This window comes from Haliotis cracherodii, unplaced genomic scaffold, assembly GCF_022045235.1.
Source record: "Haliotis cracherodii isolate W230 unplaced genomic scaffold, xgHalCrac1.p SCAF_18, whole genome shotgun sequence".
NCBI lineage: Eukaryota > Metazoa > Mollusca > Gastropoda > Lepetellida > Haliotidae > Haliotis > Haliotis cracherodii.
In genome coordinates this window covers 4,015,789-4,031,153 of record NW_027266273.1, presented here as the reverse complement: position 1 = coordinate 4,031,153, position 15,365 = coordinate 4,015,789, and the positions used below count along the sequence as shown (strand labels likewise).

General features: G+C 36.6%; 1 protein-coding gene across 4 annotated transcripts in view; it reads left to right on the top strand.

The window, feature by feature from the left end:
• The window catches only part of LOC139465684 (frizzled-5-like), a 202,529-nt gene that overhangs the window by 118,836 nt on the left and 68,328 nt on the right, over nt 1-15,365 (top strand). The gene's annotated exons all lie outside the window — the stretch shown is intronic.

The window sequence follows — 15,365 nt, the reverse complement described above, 5'->3', positions numbered from 1 at the left end:
ATGTGACAATGGCAGCAGACAAGCCTGTGTTTCAGAAAGATATTGAACAGCAATAGCTTTTTCTTCACTGAACTGAAGGTATCAATGGCAATGAATCAAAAGTGGGGTATAAGATGCCAAATTACATTTCTGAATTGCACCAGACCAGGGGGATATGTCATCTCCCGATGACTCTTGTTTGATTTATTCTCTAGGTATGTGAGGCAGCCATTATAACCTACCGTATATGACCGCGGATAAGCCGACCCCGTAGATAAGCCGAGGTGCTAACTTGACCATTGAAATACGAGAGAAAATGATATGACCCGCAGATAAGCCGAACCAGGAATTGAAAGGCAAAAAACACTGCGAAGTCGGACTGCAAGACATGTGCCGGTACTCGCAGATATTCAAAAATATAAGATGAAAAACGTTGTAATTATATTGAAAAAGTCATTATTATTTCTAATAAAGATTTAACAAACCAGTCATCCACTTTCATAATGTGGGAAGCTGTTTCTCGTTGTTTTTTTTAATCTCATAATGATCGTTATATGTTGCCATCAACAACAAGCGCCATTTTGTGAATCGGTGTATATAGAATTATGAACCCGTGAGAAAATATATCAGCTAGAGCGAGTTTGAATTCAGCATCGTAAGTATGGCGTATTCGTTTCAAACTCATGATGAGAATGTCAGTCAGTACTTACTTACTTACTTTGGAGATTTAAGTCAGTCAGTAAAAATATACTAACTTTTATAACCCCCTTTACACCACTATTGTATGTTAATCCAATTGAATTAAATAAACTATCATACTATGAACACATTGAATGACCATCACTTACTCACAGGCTTCTCCAGTTTATTAAACTAATCTCTCGAAAACAAAGGAATTAAGCCCCTACTCCCAACACGATCGCTAAGCACCCACAACTTGAAAATGTTTGTGTAAACAACATGACAATACCAATCGGCCCGTTATTATCAATGCTCATTTCCTTGTGTACCGTGTTGCTTTTTAAACAACAGGAAGCAATCACAGTGATCACCGTTTGTGACGTCACAGGAAACAGCTGATCACATGTTTTTGCAAATGGCGAACGGAATAACTCGCCGATACAGTTGTTTATTTGCCTCTTTCAATAAAGGTAGACACTTGTTCATTATCAATTTATGAACTTTGCAAAACGTACGTAATAGCTATTGGCGATTTCATCTGGGGATTATATATTATAGCTGTGAATTACATATATTGTTACATGTAAAAATTGTGGAGTTTACGAAGAACGATAAACTTTGAACATTCAATTGAAAACTTATTATCGGAAGTAGTAACATGTATAACATTTTTTTAATAATGACAACATTGGTGTATAATAATAACTTTATTGATAATTTATAACAATAATGGCTCTAGTCGTGGCAACTTCCAAACTTTCGGGAAGTTGTGATCTATCGGACCGTCATTCAGGCGATGTTTCTGACAGATTACGATCTGAAAAATACTATCATGAAAGTGTATCCCGTGGATAAGCCGACCCCTTTCTACAGAATCTTTTTTTTGGTCCTCAAAATTCGGCTTATACGCGGTCATATACGGTAAGCACTGAAATTCTTATTGATGCAATTCATCAATGCTATGAGTGAGTGAGTGAGTGAGTGAGTGAGTTGGGTTCAACACCGCTTTGAACAGTATTCAAGTTATATCACAGCTATTGGTGCTAGACCCGTGAAGATCCTGGGTAGAATAGGCCTTCAGCAACCCATGCTTGCCGTAAAAGGCGACTAACGGGATCGGGTGGTAAGGCTTGCTGACTTGGTTGATGCATGTCATCGTATCCCAATGACGTGGACCGATGCTCATGATGTCAATCACTGGAATGTTTGGTCCAGACTCGATTATTTACACATCGCGATCATAAAGCTGGAATATTGCTGAGTGTGGCGTTAAACAACAAACTAACCAACCAACCATTGGTGCTATGCATAATTAAACCTGTTGGTGTAGCAAGACTAGAATCCCATTTCTCTGTATGCTAAGTTATAAATTTAACTGTTTAATTTCCCCGGTACATTTTAAAAGACAGAAACTAATATCTAGTAATAATAAAAATGATGACTACAAAGTACTATTACCCTGGACACCAATTCATTGATTCTAACATGATAATTCTATCAGATATGTGTGTGCTGAATAAAAAATACTATTAACCGGGAAACAAATTCATTGATTGTAATCTGAGTGAGTTGGGTTTAATGCCACTTTGAAAACCATTCAGTTATATCACGGCATGTTAGTTTGATGTGGGCGAAAAATTTAAATGGGATAATTTTATAAAGGATGTGTATCATGAATAAAATATACTATTACCTTGTAAACCAATTCTCTGATTCTAACATGATTGTTTTACAAAAGAGGTGTATTATAATACAAAACACAATTACCTAGAAAATCAATTTTCTGATTCTGACATGAATATTTAAACAGGGAGAATTCCATAAATAAAAAATATTTTCTCATCAACCAATTCACTGGTTTATGGTAACAAATATTGACAGCACTGTCACCACCAATTAACATGATACAGTGATCTAATGGATGTAAACTTTAAACTGGATCTGATGTATATTCTGTTAGTCAACGCAGTTCGCTGTTAGTCAGTGCGGTTTATCATGTAACCAATTCATTGATCACATCAAGTTAAATAAAAGAGACAGCTGTTTTATCAAGGGACAGCTGTTTTATTCGTAAACCATCCCATTTGTTTCATCATGTTAACTTTAATTCCACTCAAACCAAATGCCTTGATCCCAATATGCTCAACAAAACTGACATGCTCTTTCTTGTTAGAAATCTCAACTTGGAAGATCAAACAGATCGGTACCAGATAAGACCATTATGTTGATAATTGTCCCTGACATGTTTTGTACTCCATGACCATCTAGGATTCCTAAAATTCACCGATTTGAACTCAATTTTGAAGTTCAGTGACGCGATTAATTGAGATTATGTTCAAAATATCTTCACTTGCACAAACCTTGACATTTTGAACATGCAGGAAATTTCCAACAAACTTGACAATATTCAATGTAAACAGGATTACATCTGGATTCTGATTGGTTGGTTGCTGCGCTTCCTGTAATTCTTATTGGGTGGATTGATTTTAGATAAGTTCAATGTTACAAACACAATGAAGGTGTCCGCCATGTGAAAACACACTGGCACCAAGAAAAGGACGAGGTATAACAAGGGCCCTTTTCAGAATCTGCTCATTTTAAGAAATGTAAGAAACTTGTTTAGAAAGGTGTCGGATCTGTTAAAATGAATGAGAAGCAGAATTTGTTAAGACTTACAACATAATAATATTTTTAATTAATTATATTACATTTGCTAAATTGTGTCCAAAAGGCATGTTATGAATTTGAGTAGCAGCAATTCTTTGACCCACACTTATTTTCTTAGGAGATCTAGTATACGAGAGTGAAACATATGGAGACAAATACGTCTTGGGTCACTTGTGCACGGTTAGATTTCATCACGAAGTCAGTTCACTCAAGATTTCAACCATTCTTACATACTTTCTCATATGAGCAGGCTTAAACTTGAAAGTGAAAGACAGAAAAATAAATGTTAGTCATGTAATTATGCCTGATCATTTTCATGATAATATTTCAAGTCTTTGTTATCTACTAATTTGACACTTTCCAAGGCCCCAAGAGCCCCTATCCTTCCTCTTCTCTTACATAAGATTATGATCAAATTCTCCTTAAGAATTAAACATTATATATTGCGAAATAATGACTTTGAAATAATAATCCAATTTTGGATACAAATCCTAATTTCATGGACTGGATACGCAAAAATTGCAAAACTTCTTTTAACGAAGATATGATAAGGAAAACATGATCACATCTATCACTTTTTTCTATCATTGATAAACTGCTAAATGATCTGTTTGAATTTTAGATTTCATATTGATAATAAAAAATGTAGACACTGTGCCAAGTTTTAACTCATCTTTTGAAAGAGTAGATAAGTGAAACATTACTCACTTTAATTAACTGGAAAAACATTTTTACTGAAAATGTATCGTATTCATGTTATTGAGCATGATATTGTTATGCACCGGTTCAATAATGACTCATATTAGATGTAATAAATATTCTTGATTTAATGTTGAATTACAGGTGGATGAGGTGAAATGGGGTTTAACATCGCATCCAACATATAAAGTATCAAGCAAACTTTAGTGTTGGATGAAAAGCCTAAAAGTGATTCATGTGTTTTTGACATTTACCATATTGACAAAGCACACTGGCATGTTATGGATCTGGGATTCAAACCCAGAATAAGCAGCTAAGCAAGATACCACTGACTGCCAGATGTGCCACTTTAGTTGGGCCACCCTTGACCTCCATGAGATCTGTGGCACTTGAGAAATGTGGTTGTTAAGTGGACTCATATCAACCGACAATATATCCATTAAACATTCTTCTCAAAACATTCCTTGTCAATATCCATATATACTACTCAAAACAAGTCAAAGACCACACACAATTCTGTTGCAACACCCATCAACCATGACAGATTAACTTGGTATGTGAAAGAATTGCATGATCTTTAACTTCTTTTGAGTGGTATAGATACATTTTCAAATTTACGGGGAATTTTAATGAATTTTAAAAAAAGGAATCTGTAAATCAGTCAGAGATGAGAATCTAATCCTCCAAAAATAATTTAAGATATTTATGTAAAGAATATGACAAAAAAACGTGACTGTTGGTCATGATAGGTGACAAATGAATCTTTAAATGATATTTTCTCTGTCACTATATATATATATATATATATTTTATTTTTTTCTAATAAGAATATGATTCACATCCAACTTAATTCAAAATTCAATAAATATACATCAAGTAATGCAATGTCTGGGCAATATTGTATATGACCTTATACACAGCTCTGATATTGAAATCTGATCGCAATTACCCAACAAGCAAGGATCTGTTCTCCTCAACATTTCATGACATTTTCCTCCAATATATGCACGAACAAATCCTGGCCTAATAAACAAATAAACAAATCTGGACCACAAGATAGGAAATATTTATTGGGATGTATCCCAAATTATCCTCTGCCCTAGAAATCATAATCAAATATCATGTTTACAGTTCTGTATGAATAAGAGGAGATCCCCATTCAAGAAATATTTCGAAGCAGGTCTCACATTTGAACGCATCTGTCCTAACAGTAGCTATCTTCAACTGATGACATTTAAACAGTCATTCTCCTTATTTCACGACTTGCACCAGAGTGCTCGAACACATGTTCAAGATGGCCGACCTACCATTGCACGCCATATTGTCAGGTGCTTGTTTTCATTCCCAAAAAACTATTTGCACAACATTTTTTTGACGTTCAAAATTCAATATTCTGTTTTTATAAACCACTCCCTCGATTATCATTAAATAATCAATGAAGTGAAGATTTAAAGATGTGTAAATACAAGGTATGCCCCAAAAGCAGGACTTTTGAATCACTAATTGGCAAGGGAATTCTGAGTACATTTAGAAAAATATTTTATTTGTAGACATTTAGATACAACAGGACCTCCCAAGATCATGCTTTACACATACAACGCCTACAGAGCTTTCGGTTATCATCCGCAATTAGGTCATAGCGCCATTTTCATACAAAATGTGAAAACTTCCATATATATTTTACGATATTGTTCTTTTGGCTTGGTAGACAGATGAAGAAAAAGTAGCCAGATTTCTGAGATCTGCAATGTTTTGTTTGTCTATAACAAATGTTACATTTGGGATAACACTTTCCATGTTCTTAATAAAGTACAGATTGAGTCCCATCTGGGATTCGAACCCACACTGCAAAAGTGAGGCACCTACTCGCCAGGACACAAAGTCGGTGATCTAACCTACTCAGCCACCAAGACTTCCACAAAAAGAAAGTCCAACAACTGGAAGTCTAGATCACATACTTTGTGTACCCCTCTGACAAGTGTAAATTGTATATTTGTTTGTTTGTTTGTTGTTGAAACTCTCACTCAAATTTTCATCTATATGACACCGGCCTGTAAATAATCAAGTCTGGACCAGACAAACCAGTTTGATATGAGCAATAATCTATGCCTTCAGCAGGGATGACACCCATTCAAGCAAGTCACCTTGCCTGACCACCAGATCCAATAAGTCATCTGTAACCCTCATATGTTGCAGGGAAACTTGTGAATGTTGTATTATAGCAATAAGTAAGCCAGTAAATGATTGAGTTTGGACCAGACAAACCAGTGACTGATAGATGATACTCTGAATATGATACACTACAGTACCACAAAAAGGCAGTGGATGATATATGCAACATTAAGTGTCTGTGGCCATCACTGACATGGGTACCCGGTAGAAAGCTAGGTGGCAGTATTCAACATCAAAATGAAAGTCATAAAGTCCTTGTCATAACCCTAATGTCAAATACTACAGTTTTTGGGATGCTAGTTTCAAGAAAACCCCTCTATTTCAGACAATGGCTAGTGAGATTTCATGGTTGACCGCTTCTAACAATTTTTGGTTATTATCCTTTTGTACAGCATGCACAATTCTTTTCACAACCAGCTAAAGCTAAACCCACCCTACTCCAACACACCCCATGCTAAACATCACAAACAAAACCATATTTGCACACAAAGGTAAATAACATTCAGACTTGAAACCGAATTGAAATGATACATTAAAGAAAAAACAAACAAACAAAACAAACAAATCATGTAACATTTTTTTATACTGCACCTCAGCTATCACAATTTCATTCCTACTTTTCGATCCCGCAATAACTTTCATTCCCAATTTTTAATAGTGCAGTAACGACAGGGTCTAAATCCAGAAGTAGGTCCACCTGGGCTTATTTATAAGAGGCTGATGAGACGTGGTAATTACTTCTCCAGTATAGGAGAGCCACGATAAAGCTGCTGATGTATATGCGACAGCTGAGGCATTATGGGAACTGGTTTGGCGTAATTTACAATTGGGCACATGTCGGGTAAGGGGATCCCTGTCAAACACAGGAATGCTGACAAAGTGTACCTGTTTATTCAAACACCTGTTCAATAGGGCCACCTGTGCAAGGAGCTCTGTATGCTCTGTGCAGGGCCATTACTGTAATGCTTCTTGTTGGACGTGAGTTGGCATATGCCTCACTAACATTTGTACAGTCTTTGTACAGTCCTATAGCTAGAGGTCGTAATGCTTGACATATTACAACAAGCTACACAGGAGTCAGTTATTGGGTATTAAATGGAAGTTAGTTTTGTTACATAACATACCACTTTTGTATTTGCTGTGTTGAAAGAAGACTATACACCCTTACTTCGAAGAATGCAAGAATATTAGATAATTATGACATCTTGAAGGTGACATGATATTTTGTGTGTATGTGTTGACTGTACGGAAGCCTTTTAGGGCCATTTTTTTCTATCTTTTTTTCTTGAAATTTCAAGATGTTATGATGAAAACAGACTAATATAAACAATATGTAACCTTGACACAGGTTTTCATGACATTGTAAACTGGGCCAAATCATCTTGAAATGACAATGATACTACATTAACTTTGAATTTATAATTGATAATTATATAACATTGAAAGTGAAGAAAAATTTTATCATGAACTTAAAAGAGAAAAACTAACCCAATAACCTTATATGGACAGTATGAAATACAATGTCTTTAATAGCGCATTCACAATCAAGGATCTTGCTGCATCTTCTTTTACCCCTTTCTTCATCCTTTTTTTACGCATTAGCCTCTTGATTATATGTGATAAAAAAGGCATAAAATTTGTTCTGTTCAAAATACTTCACATTCTCTGCCAAATATATTATATATGTTTTATTCATATCTTTATTGTGAACTCTTCATACATATTTCTCTGAGCATATAAATAAGTTCAACTAATTTAATACAAAGATCTGAGGATATTGAAAATTGCTATAAATGAAAGTAATCACAACAACTCAAATAATTTGCAAATAAATTTCACTGACTTTCAAAAACTCACACAAAAAAAACTTTCCAAAACATTAAAAGACAAGGTTTCATAAAAGATGGGAAATATGCTAAAGCAAAATCTCAACACGCAGATGGGCTGTAGAGCACAAGGCAATTTCTATTTTTGATAGTTTCCACGAGACAAAGAACACCAAGACGCAGCCCCTTCCAAAGAGGAAACAAAACGGAAAAAATGTGATCATGATAATAAACGTTTTTGCCTCCATTTTGTCTTGCACCAAGAAACAAGGTACAGTTTTGGAGTGCACAATCTGCTGCCATCTCTGGCAATCCACTGACAGCTGAGACCCCATACAGTCTGGGTTCCTTGCCCACGATCACATGACTAAATGCGCCTCATTTGCGTCTGTTGACTCTTTCCCAATCATTTGGATCCGATTTCCTCCCGAATGACTTGTGAAAACATTTCTGTCCTTCAGCTCCTCACAGGGAAGAGGGGCACGGCAAAACTCCAACGGGATCGCTTCTTGTCTTTGAAGTTGATGTTTTGTATTTACTTTACTGTTGTACAAACTTGAGTTGAATAACTGATGGCTTGAATGATCACACTTTAACACATGTATTTTTAGTGTAGATTTGGCCTTTCTGTTTTGCTTGATAATGTAATACGCACACAAACTTAGCCCTTCGTACAAAGGCCGACATTTAATATCTTATTTTCCTATAGGGAGCAAGCAATATTTTCAAATGCTGTTGACCCAGTGACTTGTTCATATCTTTCTGGGAAACATTTGTCTAGTCAGTTTGTGAGTTATTTTAACACCCTGATATCATTTCAAAGGAACACTCCCTCCTGAGAATATCTGAAATTTGAACAGTTTGCCTCAATGAATAATATATAATGTTTCCGAAATGAATGTGTTTGAGGGCATATGGGCATGATTTTAGAAGGGGGAGAGGTCAAAATGCCCCGTATTTATTTCAAGGAGAATTACTGGAAAGACGTAGAAAATGTTCACCAGCACCTATTACATCAAATTTTCAACCAAACTTCAGGATAAGGAGGTTTAAGCTAGTCTTACATTTAAGCCATGAAATCTTTTATTCCCAGTGTTCCTTGTAACAAAAAAACAATTCATTCAAAAACGATCAAAGCCATTTCCTGTTCCCTGGACTCCAGACACTTTGTTTTGTTTGTTGTTAAACGCCACACTCAGCAGTAGTCCAGCTATATGACAGCGGTTTGTAAATAATCACGTCTGGACCAAACAATCCAGTGACTGATATTATGAGCATCGATCTATGCAATTGGGATACGATGACCTGCATCAACCAAGTCAGGGAGCCTGACCACCCGATCCCGTTAGTCGCCTCTTACGACGAGCATAGTCGCCTGTTACTGCAAGCCTGGGTTGCTGAAGACCTGTTCTACCCCGGATCTTCACAGGTTTTCAAGGCACTATCCAGACTTCATCATCTCAAAATCAATGTGACTCCCCCACCCCATCCTAAGTAGAATGATAAATATAATTTCTTTAATCCAATCAAACAGCAAATAGTACCGCTCATTGGCACTGAGTAGAGAACTTACGTAATAACAATCAAAAGTTTTTCCTTATAATAAACACACTATATATTTTTATTCTGTTGACTGGCATTAAGGAAGTTCAAAGGCAATAAAATAATTGAACCGCAGTTCGATGATTAGAGTGGCCAGTGATGCCTAAGTTGACACAAGTGGGTAGAACTCTTGATCCCCGCAGTGATAACTCACAGGATGCCTATTCCTATTCTTTAAATTACATTGTTATGTGCTTGTTACAACTTCTGCTCAATAAACCGTGTTTTTTTATATATTCATGTTGGTATTTCCGCTATGCAAAGTGTGCAGTGACGCCGTCTTATTGTCATTTTGGAGACATAAATGCAAAGTTTCGTTAATGCGAACAAAGACCGCTAACATTTTTCGCATTTAATTCACACTCGCGTTAATTTCAAGATTTACAGTATTATAGCCAATGTTCAAGTTTGGGAGTTATTATTGTCTTAGCGCTAAGATCACTTTGTGGAACTGGGCCCAGGTTATTACAAGGCTATGTGCCAAAGCTAATTTAGTCTTCAGGAATAGTAAACAAGCTCCCTTCTTGAAGACATGTACGATTAGACCAACAACTAGCAATGCATACATAAGCCTAACCGTCTGAATGCATTGTCTACTAGGATCAACATTGTCTGTTGTCATTACCTTGCCAAAAGCATGCTGACAAAAACATTTGACACATTCCTGTAACAAACCGCAGTCTTGTAAACACTGTCTGAAAGCTGCGTATAGCTGACTGTCAAAAGAAACATTGAAGAAGCAGAGTAATTTGTTTGTTATGTCCATACAGTTAATACATGCTCCAATGGGAAGTGTTAGGACATAAACTCTACTGATGAGTGCTGGCGCCATTAGGTAAATGTAGCATTGGAAAAACTGACCTATGTGATATGGATTTAATTATATGTAGGTGTGCTGGTTGTAAAGGTGTACTTTTTTACCCCAACAAAGTGACTTTTTGCCTTTGCTTATCCTTTACTTTTGGAGTGGTATTTATGAAACCATATGCCTAATGAACAAGCCACCCAGGACAAATTGTTCTCAAGCAAACATGTATTTGAAAATATTGATATAGCTTAGGACTAAGACAGTATTGAATTTAATGGTCACAGTCCATCGATATATCCTTTGACATCCATACTGCATGAAAACATCCTTAGAACCCACACTGCATAAAAACATCCTTAGAACCCACACTGCATAAAAAACATCCTTAGAACCCACACTGCATAAGATATATCATTAGAATCCATACTGCATAGATATATCCTTTAACTCCCACAAGGCATAGATATATCCTTTGACACCCACAAGGCAAAGATGTATCCATTAACTCCCACACTTCACAGATATATCCTTTAACTCCCACATGGCATAGATATATCCTTTAACTCCCACACTACACAGATATATCCTTTAACTCCCACATGGCATAGATATATCCTTTAACTCCCACACTACACAGATATATCCTTTGACACCCACAAGGCATAGATATATCCTTTAACTCCCACACTGCATAGATATATCCTTTAACTCCCACATGGCATAGATATATCCATTAACTCCTACAAGGCATAGATATATTCTTTAACTCCCACAAGGCATAGATATATACTTTAACTCCTACAAGGCATAGATATATCCTTTAACTCCCAGAAGGCATAGATATATCCTTTGACACCCACACTGCGTAGATATATCCTTTAACTCCCACATGGCATAGATATATCCTTTAACTCCCACAAGGCAAAGACATATCCTTTGACACCCACAAGGCATAGATATATCCTTTAACTCCCACAAAGCATAGATATATCCTTTGACACCCACAAGGCATAGATATATCCTTCAACTCCCACAAGGCATAGATATATCCTTTGACTCCCACACTACATATATATATCTTTTAACTCCCACAAGGCAAAGACATATCCTTTGACACCCACAAGGCATAGATATATCCTTTAACTCCCACAAAGCATAGATATATCCTTTGACTCCCACACTACATAGATATATCTTTTAACTCCCAAAAGGCAAAGTTATATCCTTTGACTCCCACACTACATAGATATATCCTTTGACTCCCACAAGGCATAGATATATCCTTTGACACCCACAAGACATAGATATATCCTTTGACCCTACACTACATAGATATATCCTTTGACTCCCACACTACATAGATATATCCTTTGACTCCCACACTACATAGATACATCCTTTAACACCCACAAGGCATAGATATATCCTTTGACACCCACAAGGCATAGATATATCCTTTGACACCCACACTACATAGATATATACTTTGACACCTTCATGGCAAAGATATACAATCAGACATCCACACTTCCTAGATAAATCCTTAGACTCAATTACTACACACAATACAGATCTCCATGTTAGCGATGACACCCAAATGGAAAAATCTACCTCAGCACGGAACCTCAAACTGCAAGCAAAGACACCAAAACTACGTAAATCAACCAGAGCGCAGGTGTACTTTAGCTATTACCACACAAAATTATCCCCACTGCGCAGATGCACCTTGCGATGCACAGACAAGATTCCCTGCTCAAGTGGAGCACCTGTCCTTCAAGGATCTTAGACACGAACGAATGTCAATCTGTATTCTTTCCACTGACATTTCACAACTGCATGTCACGTTTTTGTCCTGTTACGTAATCCATTTTGACATGAGCCAGCAAACAATGACAGGCATGAAGTAAGAACTATACAATACCATCTTTTTAGAACTTACAATTTTGGCAAATGAGTTTGGTCTTGGGTGGTATGGTATGCCATCACATTAGGAGATGGAGGGGAATGGTAGGGTTGGTCTTCATGGACTTGTGAACGAGAGCTTGGTGCTGGGGTTTGGTCGGGTGATGAAGTTTGATATAATGAGGATACATGTATTTCAAACTGTTAAGTGTTATGTGTATTGGGAGTGATGGGCTTGTTGGTTTGCTAGTTTACTATAAATACGTTTTAGGTGTTTTTTTTGTTTTTTTTAGTAAAGAATAGATGGAGGGTGTGTAATCTCAAGAAATGCAAACTGATACTCTACAGCAAAATATTTAATAAAATCATGTTGCTATGATACTGACAACTTCATGAAAAATCACACTCTTACAATTATACATTTACATTTTAATCTACTTAACATTGAACAAACGATCCACATTCACAAGAAAAAGAGTTTGCACCAGAGTGAGTGAGTGAGTTCTGTTAAAAGCCGCTTTTATTCCAGTTTTATCATGGTGTGTCAGCTTAATGTGGGAGGAAAGCCCCATGTGATGCAGGTCTCAGACGTTTACCACTTCGGTTAAACCCACGAGCACGGGTATGGTGCTGACAAACCTAAAAACATAATTGGGGGCGAACCGGGATTCGAACCCATAATCATAGGTTTTTGGCGTGCCTAAGGGATGCAACTCTGCACAGCGAATAGCGACGCCTTATACGACTAGCCCACCCGTGCCCCCTTGCACCAGATGAGAAGCATTCAATATAATATATAATAAATATACAATACATGAATATTATTTGTTATGTCTGAAAACATGAATCCAATAAATACATTATGTCGACAGTATCATGAATATTTTACTGCTTCTAATTAACCATCAACAAAGATTCAAGATCAGCATTTTTCTTGACTGGATATACAAAACTAACTCCTTTAAGGTAAACCACAATCAATCAGGGCTTCAAAGCCTTAGGGTTTTTCATATCTCCTTTACATGTTAAGATCCAATAAGGTAAAAGCATCAACTGATAGAATCCTTACTCTCAAATCATTATAAATAAATTGCAAGTGATTCATTGTTTGATTATCTAACCAAGCAATATATTTTATAAACTTGTGTGCAAACTTTGCGTAATTTTCGAATTTGCACAGTGCATAATTTTTTGTTTATACATCCATAAATGCAAAAGATGTTGAAAACATTCGTAATCAAACACCTAATTATGGCACCAGGTGTCAGTCAAAAGGGAACCCTAACCTGGCAACACCCATACAAGGTAATGTCAAGGTCAAATAAAGGTTAAGGTCAAGGTCACTATGCAGTTGACCCAAGAATAAAAACCTCTTCAACGATCCAAGCCCATGAACTACACATATTTTAAAAACGACAACATGTATCCTGAACAACTGAATCCAGGTTACATATTTTTTTAATAATGACAAAGAAAGTAGTACTTAAATCTTCACTTTTCACCTGACACATGTCACACACCCACATCAGCAAGTACAAGACCGATCTGAAGTGCTATGCAAATATCAATATTAACAAACAAACATAATCTTGAACTCTTAATCTCACAGATTAAATAATGTCCCAAAGCCAAAACGCTGGGTGTTCAACCCAAAGTATTTTTTCTGTTTTGTTCGTGTGACTGGATCAATATGCCAGATACGATCTCGGACATTCAGCTGGTGATCAAATCGTACCTTAGTACACACTTAACGTGACAATGTAATCTGTGACTGCACTGGTCATACTACACACAGCCCTGTAACTGAGACCTGGCAGCTATGTCAACTATTTGTGTTGAATGGAGTGCAACTTGCTTTTACATTATAACTGGGTGGTCGATATATTTATTTTCAGGGAGCTATTATTTTGTTGAAATATATATTCATGAGGGTTTGTCTGTGTGAACAACTGAAAAAGAAAATCAGAATATGTGATGGTTGTATAAATTTTATTTAAGTAATATTCAAACTGAGTGAGTATGGTTTTATGCTGCTTTTAACAGTATTCCAGCAGTATCACAGCAGGGGATACCTGGGTTTCACATGGGGAATCGAACCCGGATCTTCAGCGTGACAAGCAAAAGCTGTAACCATTAGGTGTCTCCACCATCAGCAATATTCAAACTGAGCCTGGTTCTCTGACAATATGACTACAATATTGAAGTGACTGACACCTACCACATTGATGATGCTGATGGATCAACCAGGGTGATGACTTTAATTTGGGTGATTCTGAGATTCGGGATCCACCACCATGAGATTCTGGTATACAGAATCTGTCCACTTAGAATACTGTTCAAACCGTGCCCTTTATTAATTCTGAATTTTCCTGTGTAATAGCTTATCAACTATCAGCTACTACCATGCATATGTCTTAGATTCAAGGTCACCCAACAATTTCTGGCTGTAAATGAAAATTTTAAGCCAAATCCATTAATGTTGACCATTTTCATTCCGTCAAACAGTCATTTTCATTCGTACTAAAAAAATACTTCAAATATGAAACAAAAAAAATGAATGTAAGATTCCATTAGCACACAATGCGTTTGGAAACAATGTCCCCGCACAAAATGGACCCACTTTCCACATGACCTTGACCCATAACACTCAATGAGAATAAGTTGTACAATAACTATTATGTTCCACTCTGTCAGCGAGCTCTCCAGCTTAAGGACTGACTGACACATGCCTATATCATAATCTCACTCGTGCAATGTGAAGTGGCTTTAATAAAAGCAAATAAAGCGTTTAGGCCTACCATGGTTAGCTGGGCACTCTATCACATCAATCCTCAATTAGACAACACAGTTGCTTTTCTAGAAATTCAACAAACGCAGGATGAAAAAAACAAGACTACAATCAGCCCAAGTATTAGGCTAGCACGCTTGAAGGTTGTCATCAAGTATGATGTTCAAAAGACAATAAGTTGTCAGGACAATGTTCTCATTATCAGTGCTAGTTTTATCAGTGGGCGATTTCTACCTTAAGT